The 16,180-nt window shown below is 39.4% G+C and overlaps 1 protein-coding gene across 1 annotated transcript in view; it reads right to left on the bottom strand.

Moving 5' to 3' along the window:
- LOC128890614 (laminin subunit alpha-1-like) overlaps positions 1-16,180 on the bottom strand; it is a 96,648-nt gene that overhangs the window by 54,452 nt on the left and 26,016 nt on the right. The window lies entirely within an intron of this gene.

Raw genomic sequence — 16,180 nt, 5'->3', positions numbered from 1 at the left:
AATCTAGATGAATTCGTGTTAAATTCGTTTTAATTCGTATTGAAAACGTCTCCAAAGCATTGAGCACAACGTTAAAATTCGGCTAATCCTAAAAGACTCACATGGAATTAAATTTGTAAAATCTAGATGAATTCGTGTTAAATTCGTTTTAATTCGTATCGAAAACGTCTCCAAATCATTGAACCATCCCCAAAATTCGGCTAATCCTAAAAGACTCATATGGAATTAAATTTGTAAAATCTAGATGAATTCGTGTTAAATTCGTTTTAATTCGTATCGAAAACGTCTCCAAATCATTGAACCATCCCCAAAAGTCGGCAAATCCTAAAAGACTCAACGTGTTCATCTGAATCCACAAACGACAGGATACCTATAGGTGGCCAAACGTCACCGGCCTCGATCTTCACGGCCATCCAAACACATAAAACCAAATTACCATCGGCGAACGCTTGAAAATGTTTCCAACGTATCTATCGCGTTCGTTCGACCTGTCCAGGGTCAATGCACCTAACTATCGCCTCGAGTAGTGGCAGCAAACGTAAAATTCCACGGGACGGGTGTATCGCAGGCTCCGTTGGCGACTCGAAGCCTCGCGCAACTAACATACGGAAGATTTATCTTGTAATTTTCTCGAGGTATACGCATCGACAGGTTTTGACAGAGCTCAGCACGAAACCAGTCGTCCGGGAGCGAGTTCGGTTGCCGCAGATATGCAACGTCGCAGCTTGGCTATTGTACATACAGGCGTACGCGCGAACAGGTTCACCTGTATCCCGACCACCCTGGACATCCGTACAAGTTAAACGCGCGTAATCGACACGTGAGTCTACACCGCATCAAAGAAACGGGACGAGTTATCGGCAACTCCCGCCACGGACAACCGTCGACGAGATTAAATGGTATCCCAACAACGCGTTCCTGATAATTAATCGATGATCCTACCGCGAAAATTACACGGGAACACGCTGTTGCTCTCCGTCCACTCCCTGAAGACGATTCTAACTCCGCGCACAGAAACACACAGCATTGCCGGGAGCAAACATAAGTGAGCGACATCCGTGTGATTTAGTGATACACCCACTCGAGCGTTCTGTGATATGAGATGCTCGCGAGGTTTGATAAATAATAATGCTACTTACGGGAGAAATTTAATCCAGCGTAAATTCGACTTTCACGTAAATGGTATTAGAGAGACATAATGTGCGTAATACATGAGACAGTAACTGTAATTAAAAATGTAATTTGTATGAATTTTACGAAAAGAGAAAGATACAATTTTTTTTTTTGCGAAAGCACCCAGTTATCACAACTTACCGAATGTCCCTGTTTGATAAATTGTAAATATCCTTGGAAATACAAACAGAAATACTTGTAAACTTTAAAATTACTATCTCTGTACATATTATAAAGCAACGGTAACTCGGTGAACTACCGAATACTTTTATTTTTCATATTACAATTTAAACAAATGATGAAGACGTCGCAAGATACGACAAATTTATGTAGCAGTCAAGGTATTAGATGAGAACATACAATTATACAATGCGTTATTGAAGTAATGACATTGTCGTTCAATATCAAATAAAAAGTTAACTTTTTTTTTCCCGAAAGCAACATTAAACCGTCCCCAAGATCTGATCAGGATGGAGATTGATGGAGGATTGACACTCGTCTCTTGTGTATGTACATATTGTATAATAAACTTCTTACTGAAACGAAAGTGTCGTTGACAATGACCGTCTCACCGAGATAAACCTCTTACTGAAACTGAAGCCTCGGTTTTCCTCTACAATAAATTTTGTATCGAGACCGAGTCATCATTTTTCCCCGACAATGAATTTCCTATTCATACTAAAGTCTCACCATTGACAGCGTGCTTCTCGTTAGAAATGAGGCCTCATCTTTCCTCAACGACGAACTTCTTGCTGTGACCGAAACCTCAATTTTCCTCGACAATAACTTTCCTACTGAAAATAACTCCTCGACAACAAGCTTGTCACTGCGTAAGTTATATTGCGGGATTGAGACGCGATACAAGGATCAGATTAGCTAGAATTTAATCAACAAGACACGTGATTTACGATACAAGAATCGAATACAGACTAATTGAAGTAAAGCGACGTTAATGAACAGGGCACTCGGGTCGAACGGCTGTTGGTGGTTAAAAATACAGGCGTATTTCTAACAAACCGAAGCCTCATGTTTCCTCGACAATGAACTTCCGAGACATCCAGCGAACAATAGTTAACCCGATTCACAGCGATGAGTTATAATTGACCGATCTAGGTCGAAGCCACGGTTAATTTCCTGGTCCTCGTGTTTCTTTCCCCGTGTCAACGAGAGTCACGCCTACGTTTAACGTTTCCCACTTGCGTTTCGATCTTATCAAGCAGCTCGAACATAGTCGGACGCTTCCCTCGCGGATTCCCGACACCGTCTTTAACGCAAAGAAGCTGGCCGTATCGGGATAAAATCGCCCGATGGAGAACGCAACCACGATTCACGATAATCGATGAATGCCTCCGAGACAACGGCGATCCATGCTCGCTACCATCTTCGATCTCGCTGACTACCATCTCGATCACCAGTTAAGCACGGCTTATTTCGACCAGATCTCGCTTTCGTTGCTCACTGTTCAGTCGTCGAACATCCTGCATTGATAACAGGTATTGGGATTCGTGGTTCGCAACCGAACGTTTCGCTGTCGTGCACTGTATAGATTCGTCGCGGTGTGTATAGATTCGAGTTCGTTAAGTGGCAGGCTGAGAGTCAACGATTGATTTATGAAATCAAAGACTGCGTTAGGGTTCGATAAGAAACAATTCGTTATTTCTCGCTATTTTTGAATCGTATATGAAAGTACAAGTACGTAGAATGATTACGCCATACGCGATCATTCTTGTACACATGTATTCTTTAATTTAAAATATATTTAACGAGGTTTCTGGCCGCAAGGTCCTTTTTCCTCCGGGTTTATCCCCAACTATCGTTGTTTTTATTTACTAACATGTTTATTTGCATTTTATTATCGGTAGACTGCGGATCTTTCTGCATTCATAGAAAATTTGAATGCGCAAGAACCTACAAAATGCAAACACTATGCAAGAATATAAAAAAGATTGAAAGTATCGTTCGTGTTATGATATTTGCAGAATAAAATAAATTCCTATTTAGATTAAATTTTTGTAGTCACGTTCGCCAAGATTTCATTTTGCATAAAGAACCGCAGTCTAATTATGAGAAATAACTTCAGTTCCGACGCTACGGTTCCAACGATATCCAAATTTCATCAAGATCCAAGACGTTACGCGAAAAAGTGTCCGATTTCGCTGGGAATAGTCCATCTAGAAGTATAAATTTCGCTAAAACAGATAAGTCTCTCCGCAACCGATAGCATGACTCAACCCAGCGTGCTTAGTTCTCTTAGCCCGGTGTTTCGAGCGTAGAAAATCCCCGAGGAAACAATCTCGAGCCGCGTGAAAGCCACAGTCACCCTTGCCAGTGACTAATCCGCCTCCTCCAAACGACGAGTTTCCAGTTTCGAAAATAACGAGAGCCAGCGTCTCGAAGACGTGCCGCTCGCGACAAACTCCCGTCCCTCGTGACCGCGCGGAAACGGATTGCGTGCGCATAAAAGCTCCGGAAAAGGAGTAGAGCCACGAGTAGCATTGTGTTGTGTCTCGCTAGCAAACTGGCCCGTTTCTCTCCCTTTCTCTTTGCACGCGTGCCGGAGACTTTAAGCCCACCACGAGTGACTGATGACGACAGAAATAACCCTGTTCCATCTTTCCGCCGACCAGCCCGGCCGACGCACGTGTCCACGTTCGTGAGTAAACCTACGCAACGCGTCGAGGAAGACGACAAAACAGAAGGAGGCATCCAGCCATTGGTCAGACCGCGTGATTTGCATCGGACAACGGGATACACCGAGGCGGATGGTGCACCGCGCGTAATGTAACCAAGAAAAGGAATCGTGGTATCGTCGAAAAATTGATTCCAGAGCTTCCATTTAAGGGCACGCGTCGTGGTGGGATCAAGCTCCTTTATGCGTGGGGTCAAGATGAACGATTAGTATATTCTTGAAATGAAATCGAGTACGACTGAGATGACGGAGCTAAATGGTTGGGTCCTTATTTGTGTGTACGCTCCTTTTAATCCTCTATGGACGGAATTTTTGTTTTCTCTCCAAACAACCAGCAAGAGACTAGTTTGATATTTCAGGTCGATGGTGCTGCCATCAATATCGTTATTGATTACCAGAGACATTATGTAATTAAGACGTATACGGCATCTTGTGAAGACGCTAACGTTATTCGGTAAAATAATACCATTTGAACTTCGATGTATTAGTTTTCTCGAGTGCCACTGTTACCAATTGTCATCAATTCTAACTTTATTTGTTTATAACTTCGTGATAAAGGGTTTCTGTGCAAACTTGTAGTAACATTTTTTTCTTATTTCCGCTTGCAGGATATGCTCTCCAAGTTTGTCCATTGAAACGCGGGACATTCTGTATATTCTCTAATGTAACACAAAAATACAGAAACATAATAACGTCTATCAATAGATTCGTAACTTTTTTTTAGATACTTATGCCAATTGATAAAGTGTTCACGTATTTGTGAGCGATGGTGTACAAATGTACATAAATGTGCGTAAAAAATATACATCGTTTTGTGAAAACTGAAGTTATCTTAAAGTCATTTATAATTAATTGAATATAGAAAGCCGTGTAAACAAGCAAGTAATTTCTATAACAACGAGTCAAGAAACATGCCTCCATTTTTACATTTTTCTACATTTTAAAAAATTTGTAAAATTTTAGACTTCATGGAGATTCGTCCTATTTTTGTGTAAATCTTGACACAGAATGGTTCGACCTGATCACAACGTTAATCACACTAGGATTAAGTAAATATCCGCGCGACGGTTTCGAATTAATCGATCCGAAGACCACGAATTACCTGAAGGCGCGTTCGACTGAATCATCAAAAATACTAATGGCACTGAAATATATCAGGTTGTAAGCGTAGGATACGAGATCAAGCGTACCATGACTCACAGTTACGGTTCGTTTCACTTGTTTTACGCGCTCATTGTCCTATAATACATTGTTGTGTACAGATCGAATCAATAAGAAAGGAAGAGATAAAAAAAAAAGAACAAGATTTGCGATTTACACACTAGTCGTGGGCACTTGAGTAGAATACAATTTTTTCTAAATTCTTGTGTGCATTTTACAAAATACTTGAAACCCGACACAAATTGAAAAACGAACAATTATAAACATTTTATGTGTCGAATCAACGGGATCCTACAAAAACTGCGAAAGAAAGATGGTACTTGTAGAGAAAACTTTCTGTTTACTTTTGGGATCCTGAATTCGTGTTTCAAGTGTGGTCATTTAATCCAGGAACACTTAGTACATAATTCTATTTACAATAATATACATCAGATTTGAATAGAAATAATTTGGTACTCAGTGATCAATTTATCAATTTGACAAAGTGCTGTCATCCCCAAGAACCGTCATCCTATTTCTCAAAGAGCTGTGCCGGTATAAAAAAGGTACGCATATGAGTCAACCAAATGTACAAAGAACATAACGGTGACTCGTAAAACGTAAGGACCACGAGTACGACGGTGTGATAACATTGATGTCACCGCTGGTAGCAACTCATGGTAGCCTCCCCGATACAACGTGAAATCGTGACACGATAACAGCGTGTCCCTAGCTTCAGGTACGATAACTTAATGGACAAATACCGAGTGCTTCGGCGCGTCTCGTTCCCTTCTTTCATATTTTATGTGTACGATTACGTCAGCGAGGGATCCACGATTTCGGAGAGTCGCGCGTACGGTCAGCGACTGGGGAGACGTTGTTTTCCTTCTGGTCTCTCTTCTTTTCGAGAGGGCACCGAACAGTAGAACACGAATGGAACAACCCATGGGTAGCGAGACTATTAGTCATAAGGACCACCGTGAGAGTCCATTCGTGGCTCATCGGCACGAGGGCCAACCCTACAGGATATTTTGTAAACACGTTATCGTGAACATGAAAAAGTGGCTTCTTCAGCTGATCCCTTCGGGACGGAATCGAGGTTCACGAGTTTTTCTTTTTTCCTGGTCTCTTCCAAGAACGGCATCGTATGTAGGATTCCTTCGAGCGTTTTTCATATTTCTTTTTTTTTTTTATTATATGCTGTTCCTTTGAAATATACATTTGACTACGGAATGGAAATAACAATAATTAATAGTGTCAGGCAAACTATGCGCGCCGTTGTTCCATTTTTCGTATACCCGTGCTTCCAGGATCCGTGCTTTCAGGAATCCCGCACAATAAATGAATTTGAATTAATGTAAAAGTAAGCACTCATCTGATACAGTACATCGTATCTTGCTGTTTTCAATATTTTATCAAATAATAACAAAACAAATCTTCAGATTCAACTTCCACTTAAAAATGAATACGATGCACAATTCATATTACGTTGTCCCAAAAGTTTCTTTCGTTTCATTAGCGAGTAACACGTATACGATATTTTATGTCTAATGTTACATTATTAAATCGCGTACGATTCATGTTGCTCCATTACTGTTATACAATATCAACATCTAATAAATTAGGTTGTCTATTTTTATAAACTTAGGAGAAAACATTTGCGACAACCTAATATAACAAAATCGATATTAAATAAATAACATGTATAGAATTAATGACTAGTTCATGTACGGAGGTATGCAGTCAAATATAAGATATAATATATTGTTTACGTTATGGAACAAAGGTTGCTCATAAACCGTGCATGTTTCCCAAAAATGCTTACTCGTCAAAGGGTTGAAATCGATATCGAAACCGTACATGGCCGCAAATATCAGCGCTTACAACGAAATTCCGAATTATTTTCGTGAAATTGAACGTTGTACGCTCAGTCGTAAATCACTGGAAGAACAAACCGACGTGAACGGTTTCGTCACTTAATGACAGACCGCGTAAATATGAAAACCTGGCATCGACACAGTGTTGCAACGGTAATCACTCATAAATAATGTAATAAATCACAGGTAAATAGCACTGTCAGTCCGTGGAATAACATGGTGGCGCGCAAGAGCGTACTACGGAGCCGAAGCACCGCGATATTTTATTGTTTCGTTATACTACACGTCATCCCTAGCTACCGTAAAACCCACTCGCTTTTAACTATCGGCGCTCCCATGCATTCATATGAATGAAAGTCATAATACTACGGAGGCTGGGGATGTGCGTAAGTCAACACGTGAACCCGTTTTATCGACACGCAACATTGCTCCATACACTCCCCTTCGTAAGTCACTGTACAGTGTACACTTACTAATTTAGAATAAAAAGAAATTGGCATTATGAAATTATACCAATTGTGAAATGAAACTGGTAGTTATTGATCTTCTCTGTTAATGGTTCTCGAACGTTTCGTAAGACGCCCGAAGATGAAACAAATTTATATATCTCAGACTTGTAAATAAACAAGCTGTCATACCTTTCTTTTAATTTGAATTTAACGAATACTTACAAACTCAGATTATATATTTCCGTAAATTACCAGAAAGTGTAACATAATAAAGAAGGAAGTTATACATATACGGTCGGAATATATTGTAATTGCTCAAATTCCTTGACGACATAAATAAAGAAAAGCATCAATAATTGAATCATAAATTAGTAAATCATTTTCAAGTAATATTTATATTTATCTCATTGAATAGTGAGAAGCTACGCAATTAATTACATTGACGTAAACATGAAACGCATGGAATGTGCATAAAATTACTCACAGAGAAATCTCTATTGAGTAATACGTACACATGTTTCAAAGAAATTCCTTAGTCATTTTTTATCAATTCCTAAAAATATTCTAACCACCTACTGTCCACTTATCCGACTTTATAAACCCATAGGTTATCCTTCTAATTTTCTAAACTCTCTATACGTAACAATACAGATGAATAATTTACAGCCAACCACCTTCGATAAAAAGTGAAATTAACAACAACCGTCTATTCTCGTATCGTTGCGACGTCGAATGTGCATTCCACCATAGATATTCAAATAAACTGTATGAATAATCATCTTTACGTTTCAAGTTGTCAAACTACATTCAACGTTCGCTACGAAACGTTCTATTCAGCAATAGATCGGTACATTGAAGGTGCTCTAATTTCCCGACGATAATTAGGGATCGATAATTGCGTATACATGTACCGTTTCAGGTACGATATACATAATCATAGTTTAAATCAGCACACAAATAAAATGTACACAAATATTTAAATTATTAATGAATAGACCAGGCAATGTAATATTTATTTTTTATCGAATCGTGAAAAGCTGCTTTAAGGGGTTAGAGGTACTTGGAAATTTCAAAAAATAACAATTTACGGTTTTGATATTTTTTCGAAATATGTTTTAAGAATATTCCCAGGATTGATCCGACTAAAAATAATTAAATTATAAACTAGACCGTGGATCTTTATGCAAAATAAAGTCTTCGCGAACGTCCCAACAAGAATTCAACCTAAATAGGAATTTATTTTATTCTGCAAATATTATAACATGAACTTTACTTTCAATCTTTTTTATATTCTTGTATATTGTTTACACCTTGTAGTTTCTTGCGCATTCAAATTTCCCATAAATGTACCTTCCTTTTTTTTAAAACCGTGAGCAAGATCTCTCAAAAACGGTTGGATCGATCCGATCGATAAGATTTCACAGGTTCATTAGAGACCACGTGTCCAATTTCATAAATCCATTGGCAATCCTTCAAACTTTCTTCTTCGTGTTTAAACACGTCAACTCTAAGCGAATAATTTATACCCAACTTCCGTATTAAAAAGTAGAATTAACAACGATTCATTCTCGACCCTCTGCGAAGTCAAGCCTGCATACCACCTGCGATATTCTAATAAGACGCATAAATATTCATTTATACGTTACAAGTTGTCGAAGTACACGCATTCAACAACAGTTGCGAAACGTTCAATCTGGTACGCGTCTAGCACATGTGCTAAAATTCCTAAAATTCTCTGTCCAGGAATTGGGAATTAATAATTGTACATACACATATATTCTAAAAGCAGATTATATACGAAAATATTAGGTTGTCCCAAAAGTTTCTCTCGTTTTATTAATAAGTAATACGTACACAATATTTTATGTCTAATGTTACATTATTGAATTGTGTACGATTCATTTTACTCCGTTACTGTTACAACATCAACATCTAAGAAATTAGATTGTCCATTTATACAGGGTGTCCCAAAACTCGGGGAGGAGCCGGAAATGGGGGGTAGCTGAGACGATTCTGAACAACAATTTCCTTTGCAAAAATGTCGGATGGGGCTTCGTTAGGAAGATATTAAGAGAAAACCCCGACCAATCAGAGCGCCCGGATACCGTTGGAGCGGCCGCGGTAGTGAAGGCTACGCGCTAGGCAGCCGCGCCCAATGTCCTTCGATGCACGTCGAGTCACTTGTTCGCGTGCAAGCGCGGCGGCCAGCGCGTAGCCTACGCTACCGCGGCCGCTCCAACGGTCTACGCGCGCTCTGATTGGTCGGGGTTTTCGCTTAATATCTCCTTAACGAAGCTCCATCCGACATTTTTGCAAAGGAAATTGTTGTTCAGAATCGTCTCAGCTACCCTCCATTTCCGCCTCCTCCCCGAGTTTTGGGACACCCTGTATAAACACTACCGCACAAAATAATCGAGTGGAAATTACGAAAGAAACTTTTAGGACAACCTGATAGATTAAGATACAACACGAATAATTGTTTAAATAATTAAATCCCAAATAAAGAAGCCAGCGTGAAATAATATTTATTTTTAATCGTGTCGTAAGAAAACACCTTAACAACCCCCACGAAATATGTGTAAAATAACTTCTATACTAGACCACTTGTCTAATCATTATAAATCCATAAGAAATCATTCTAGCGTTCGCGTCTCACCAGAACAATTCTAAACGAATAATTTACGCCTAACTTCCCCTATTAAAAAGTATGAAAAAAAAAGAAACAACAACGATTCATTCTCGACCCTCTGCAAAGTCAAGCCTACATGCCACCTTCGATATTCAAATAAAATACATAAATAATCATCTTTACGTTTCAGGTTGTCAAACTACATTCAACGCCCGTTACGAAACGTTTCATTGAGCAGTAAAGCATTCCGTGCGAGCAGCCGTGCCATTCGCGCGAACGTGGATGCGTGTCGTCAATGAAAATCCAATCTCGTGAACGCATGGCGATCCCGCGGCGCGAGTGTCACGCGACCGAGCGACCGTAAAATCCCAACCGAGCATACTTTACACGCCGATCTACGCACACGTTGCGATTTTCCGATGCATAAACGCCGTGCGTCTACCCACTGCCGTCTGCTATGTTAATTACCAGACAATGGCGCCGCCAGGAAGAACCGCTATCGCGGACGTTTCACCGCAGACACGTTTCCAATGGAGGCGTCCGATTACCTATCTACGATCGATCTTAACGAACCGAGAACTCTTACGACAATAGTAGGTACTCGATGTCGTACTGGGTGTTCTGTTCGCGACGGTCCGTTCAACTGGCTTCTTTAGTTACGCCATGGAGAAATGTTTTGTATCAGCCCTGGGAAAAACTTAACGATCCAACACAATAGCTACTAGCACACTAATAAAGTTGTATGAAATTGCTGTCATTTTTTTAGATGCAGAGTGCCATAATGTAAGTATAAAACGCGCGGGGACGTCAACACTTCATCTACCGAGTTATTTAGAAACAGTCATTAAGTCAAAAAAGAAATTTCTACGGTAGTGTATGCGAATCTAGGCTGACAATAATTCCTCCGTACTGCTACTGGGTTACATTGACAGCCAAGTCTCGTTTCCAAACATTGAACATCGTAAGTAGACGATCATCAACACAGTAAATAAATTCGAATATCTGAATACTGCAATTAAAAAGCCTGTAAATAGACTCACGGTAAATAAAGTGTTAAATCGGACTGATATAAAGTAAAATCAAAAAAGGAATTAATTTAAACTTTTGTTCACTAGCCAGGGTAGTATAATGAACATTTATTTACGTTTATGCATTCGTTTAATATTTATTCACGAAGTATTTGAGAGTACAAGAAATTTTTGTTTATTAATGTTACTTGAATAGTGCATTTTACAAGTGGCACCGAGTCAACAGCTGCAAATAAGAGAAGTCTAAGTGGTGAACACGATATCTCGATGCAGTATTATACTTAAAAAACCAACAAAATCTGAAAATCAATATTAAAATATTTATTTATCCTATTCTTCTTTATAGCAACGAAATGAGCTTTTCACTGTGAAAAGAGCCCTCAACGTGGTCGAAACAGTTGCAATCGTGACTCGTGCGTATGCGGTTCATTCTAACACCTGTTGCCACCACGATCTAACACTTCAAATTAGTAAATTGCAGAATTTGCTTTACCTTCTAGCTCCCAACTTCCTCTTTCATATTTATTCAGGAGGAACTGTTGTTGCAAATCTCTTTTATCGTCTTTCCATATGGAACGAGCATTGCATACCTAAAATTACCTTAAATCATCGCGTGTCACAATAATGGACCGAGCGACGCCATTAAACCGAAACACGGGAGCAGCAGCGTGCGAGATATGTACGCTTTGACAAATTACCTTTAATAAACATCGGGATACATTAACGCGACACCGCGTACAAAAGCGTTTCAAGTTGCTCGATGATAGTGCACAGGTCCGGGCACTTTGAATGAAGGAAATTGACTTTGTCAGTCTCGAGTGGTCGCGACCACTTCTTTTCACTGTCGATAGGCTGTCTGTAAAAACGAGCTGGTCGTGGCTGGGATCTCGCAGTCGATGGCCAAGAATGAGAAAGAAAAACTTTGATGACCGTGACGCCTCGGAAGGCGAAACTTCTCTACGTCACGAGCTCTGATCGAAGCACGTTGTGTCTCTTTGCCGGTCACCGTTTGTACGATTTGACGCCTTCTGGAGAAAAATATTTTTGTAGGAATCCTCGGTGTGTGGTCCGTAGCTCGGAGAACATTGATAGCTTTGGGTCAGTTAGCATTGCACCATCGTCCTCATGTGAACTATTGGATAATCAATTTTTTGGAGAAATAAGAACTTTGTTCATTACTTAATTGTATGCCTGTATACTTCAAGGTAACCATACAATAAGTTTTAAAAACGTGATACCTGCAAATACAGTCAGTCCCATAAATATTCCACCTATAAATGTGCCACCTATGTTATCTACATATTGAAAATAAACCAGGAGTCCTAATTAACCCTAGTCTCGAGCGTTGTTAGGAACGTTTTTCCCTGGTTTTCTTGTTAGTGGAGCTTAGTACAGCAATATCAAGATATCTAACCCTCGACAGATTGAGACAAATTACCAGTTTGTGCTAATCCGCCTCAATCAGCGCGAGAAGTCGACAAATACGACAAGTACTAACAAAAATCTTCACCAATCTGCCTCAATTTGCCTCTGTTATGCTCGAATCGCACACTATTTTAGATCTTTACAAGATCTAATCCACTCGCTGACTACATGCACAATTTTCAGACAGTACTTATACCATTGTTAAAGTTTTTACCTCGACAAATGCGCAACACGCGACCGTCCGTCCACCTTTTCAATCACACAATCCTCGTACCTTTTTCAATCGCACCGAGGAACGTTCTCGTAATTAAATCATCCAAGTCGCGGGACTCGAGTGACTTTTACGTCGCCTGGTCCCAGGACGATCATCGCCATCAATATTGTCGTCAAACGTTACCGACGCGGTTCAAGTTATTTATATTCACGGCCAGTTTCCCGCGTGACAGCTGATTTACGCGCCGTGTCCGAGATACAGGTGCGTTTGCGCCGCGAGAAATCGATTATCGTCTCGGGGAAGTCGTGTAAGTGGCATCCCGCGGCGTATATCGGTCCGAAAATGAAATCCCTGTCCGTGAGGGATAATTAATGCTGCCCGAGTCACCAAACCGTTCGTTCGATTAATCAGCCACGCTCTCCGCGAGATTAACGAGGAGCAATATTAATGGTCACGCAGTTCGTAGCTAGACGATTCACTGTGCCCTAACCGAAGAATCAATAGCCGCGATGCCACGCGAGATGATCCCACGAGAGATGGATTCACGCTAGGGCAAATAAACCGTTAAGGAAGCCTTTCGTTTCGATTTCGCTCAAGGTTGAGACTGTTTAAATCGTCGCCGCGCCGCGCCGCGCCGCGCGCCGCTGAGAGTGCCGTGTATTTAATTATCGGAGTAGCGCTCGAATAGAAACTCAAAGATTAATCGTTTCAACGTTCGGATAATTTTAAAGCCGGCTGTGATAAACGATACATACACTTACTGGCAAAAGTTAAGAAATGAAATAGTCACTTCCAAATCAATCGTATATTCTTTACTTTCTCAGATATAATACATAGGTCAAAAATAAAAAATAGTACGAAGAAATAATATTTCATACGTCAACTTGCTGCAAGTGTTTCTTTCGATTATACTTTTACGAAGGTTACAATTATTATCGAATGAAAGAAACCAAGCAAAGTCGTGATAACAAAAGTTAGGAAACATATATTTCGTTTCGATTGTTTAACTACTTTAGAGAGAGTCAAGGATGTATAGATGCCCTTAGGTTCTTTATATACTCATAAAATGTTGGGAAACGCTCGAATTTGATAATTGCTTCGATAATTGTTAATGAAGTAATATTAACATCGCGTAAGAAAAGTGCAAAGACTTGTCTCTTCCGATTAAATATCGAAACTCTCTGACTTTCCCGTATTGAAAATTAACGCGAAAAGGGATTTTTACATTTATATATTTTCAGCGTCGACCGAGTAGTTCCAATGATTACTTACATTTAAGATACCTACACAGCATTCTTCTGCGCGACTGTGATGAAGATGTTGAACCTTCTGAATCGTTCGCAGTAACGGGGAGTCCACAGAGTGTGGGAGAGTGATGCAATTTAGGAAAAAGGAAAACCGCGAAAAGTGAATTCACGGTAATTGCATTCCTCAGGTAATCGAGTACGTGCACTGTGTGACAATCTTCGTGTATTCTCGTGCTTTTTTTTTCTACATTTCCGCGTGTATGCGTGAGAGAACTTATCAGAAACGATACAAGAACGGGGCTTCTGCTTTCTAGGGCAAGTGTTTCTCAGGCTGATAAGTCAACCACCCTTACGATTTTTTTATGAAGACATTACCGCAAAGGCGACAAGCGTAGCGACGTCTTAAGCCACACCATCGACATTTTAACGAGACCGTAAAATGTTCACACGTCTGATTATCTGAAGCTGTAAAACAGTATTCTAAGAATTATTCAAACATTCTGATCCTTAAACCCTGTTCGATTATCGTTTGCTAAGTGATTTTATTCGCAACTAATAAATTAAAATATTCATTTGCATAACTTTCGCGACTCTAAACAACTCGGCTCCTTGACTCCAGCCACCTACATTATCAGTAAATATTATCGCGAACTTAAATTTCTTAAAAAAATGTCCCAACGCAAATCTAGACGTCGAAACGCTTAACACAAATCGATAGTTGTCTTTGAAACTGCGAGCTTTTCATCAGAAATATTTCATTGGGAAACTTTTAATTGCATCTGGCAGGTGATATTTTTTTACACCGACGATTCCATCGTTAGATAATAAATCTATTTCGTGCGAGTGTTCCTAACACAGTCGTTCGTACTCCGACGTATTATCAATCATTCCCTCGGTTTCTTCGACGACTGTTTTAATTCGACTCGTACCCTCGTAACACGTTAATATCAGACCCTATCGTCGACTGATTGATCAGCAGATACGAATCTCGATTCGCTATATCATTTTACTCCGATTGCATAATTTGTCTGTGCAACTGGATCATGCGCGCGCGTGCTTGCCGCGCGAATCGAACTCTTTAATATTTCTGAGTCGATGCGTTCAGATGAGCCCGATTTCTCCAGATGTGTTAATTTATCGAAGGTCAACGGTATGTTCCAGGAAGAAAATCGCTGCAATCGATACTTCTGCGTGCAATATAAATGGTCGAGGGATGGAGCGCTATGCAACATATTTCGATATCAAATTGACAGATTTAACAAATTGAGTATCCAAAGGGCAGTGCAATGTAAATTTACTTGTATGTAGGTACAGAATGCACTGGAGACGAGACGTTAAACTATACGACGGGTTATTTTACCCGCTTTAAGGGTGGAAAAATCGTGTGGCAATTTATTTATAACGTTCATTCGATCGGGCTATTCAATTTTTAATTGTACAGTGCGAATTATATCACTCTGCAGTTAAATAGTAAAACCTTACGTGTAATTTCCCTTAACAATGCATATAATTGTGTTGTCAATGCTAATCAAACACATACACTGTGTTGAATAATTAATGTACCATTCTATGTATATTGGATGTGTATTTAACAGCATTTAATAATATTAAATTAATAATATTAAATGTTTGGCGAGTGGCATGTTCAATTTTTTTAGTGGAACTATGAGATCGTTTAGATAGAAAAGTTCAGAAAGAATGTTCAATATATGAAAAACATTTATGGCATAAGTATCACAAAATAAATGAAACAATTGAAATAGGTGGTTCGCGCTTAGGGTTGTCTGAATTTGTTTACGGTGTACATGGCAAAATTCTAGAGTGTTGTGCCGACGACTAAGGTTGTTGTCGTTATTGCTGTTGAGTTATGGTTAATAATAAACGAACAAACGATGCGAAAATCGCTACCGACGTTTCCAACAATATATTAAATTTCCCCTTAATATTTTAGGATAATATTCTAAAAATGTTCAATTTTAAATACAAGAAAATATTAATTTCTAAAAATATTGAACGAATTCCTCTTGGTGAAGGGAATACTGTAACGGAAAGTTACTACGCCAAGACCAAACAGTTTAACCCATTTACTGCCAAGCAGATTTAAAGCGTTTTCCCTTCGACGTCAAGATTTAATATGTGTAATCTAAGTTATTATTTAGATAACAAAAGGTAATATTAAATTAGTCGTTTTAAAGATAAAATTTACGATCGTCTTTTGCAATAATTCGTGACTCAAAAGGCTATAAACTTATCCCTTTAGTAATTGCAATCAATTTGAACTACGAGACATCTCGTAGTTGCCAGCGAAT

This window comes from Hylaeus anthracinus, unplaced genomic scaffold (genome assembly GCF_026225885.1).
Source record: "Hylaeus anthracinus isolate JK02 unplaced genomic scaffold, UHH_iyHylAnth1.0_haploid 12001, whole genome shotgun sequence".
Taxonomy (NCBI): Eukaryota; Metazoa; Arthropoda; class Insecta; order Hymenoptera; family Colletidae; genus Hylaeus; species Hylaeus anthracinus.
Note: the sequence above shows the minus strand (reverse complement) of the source record. Positions and strands in the feature narration are given on the sequence as shown.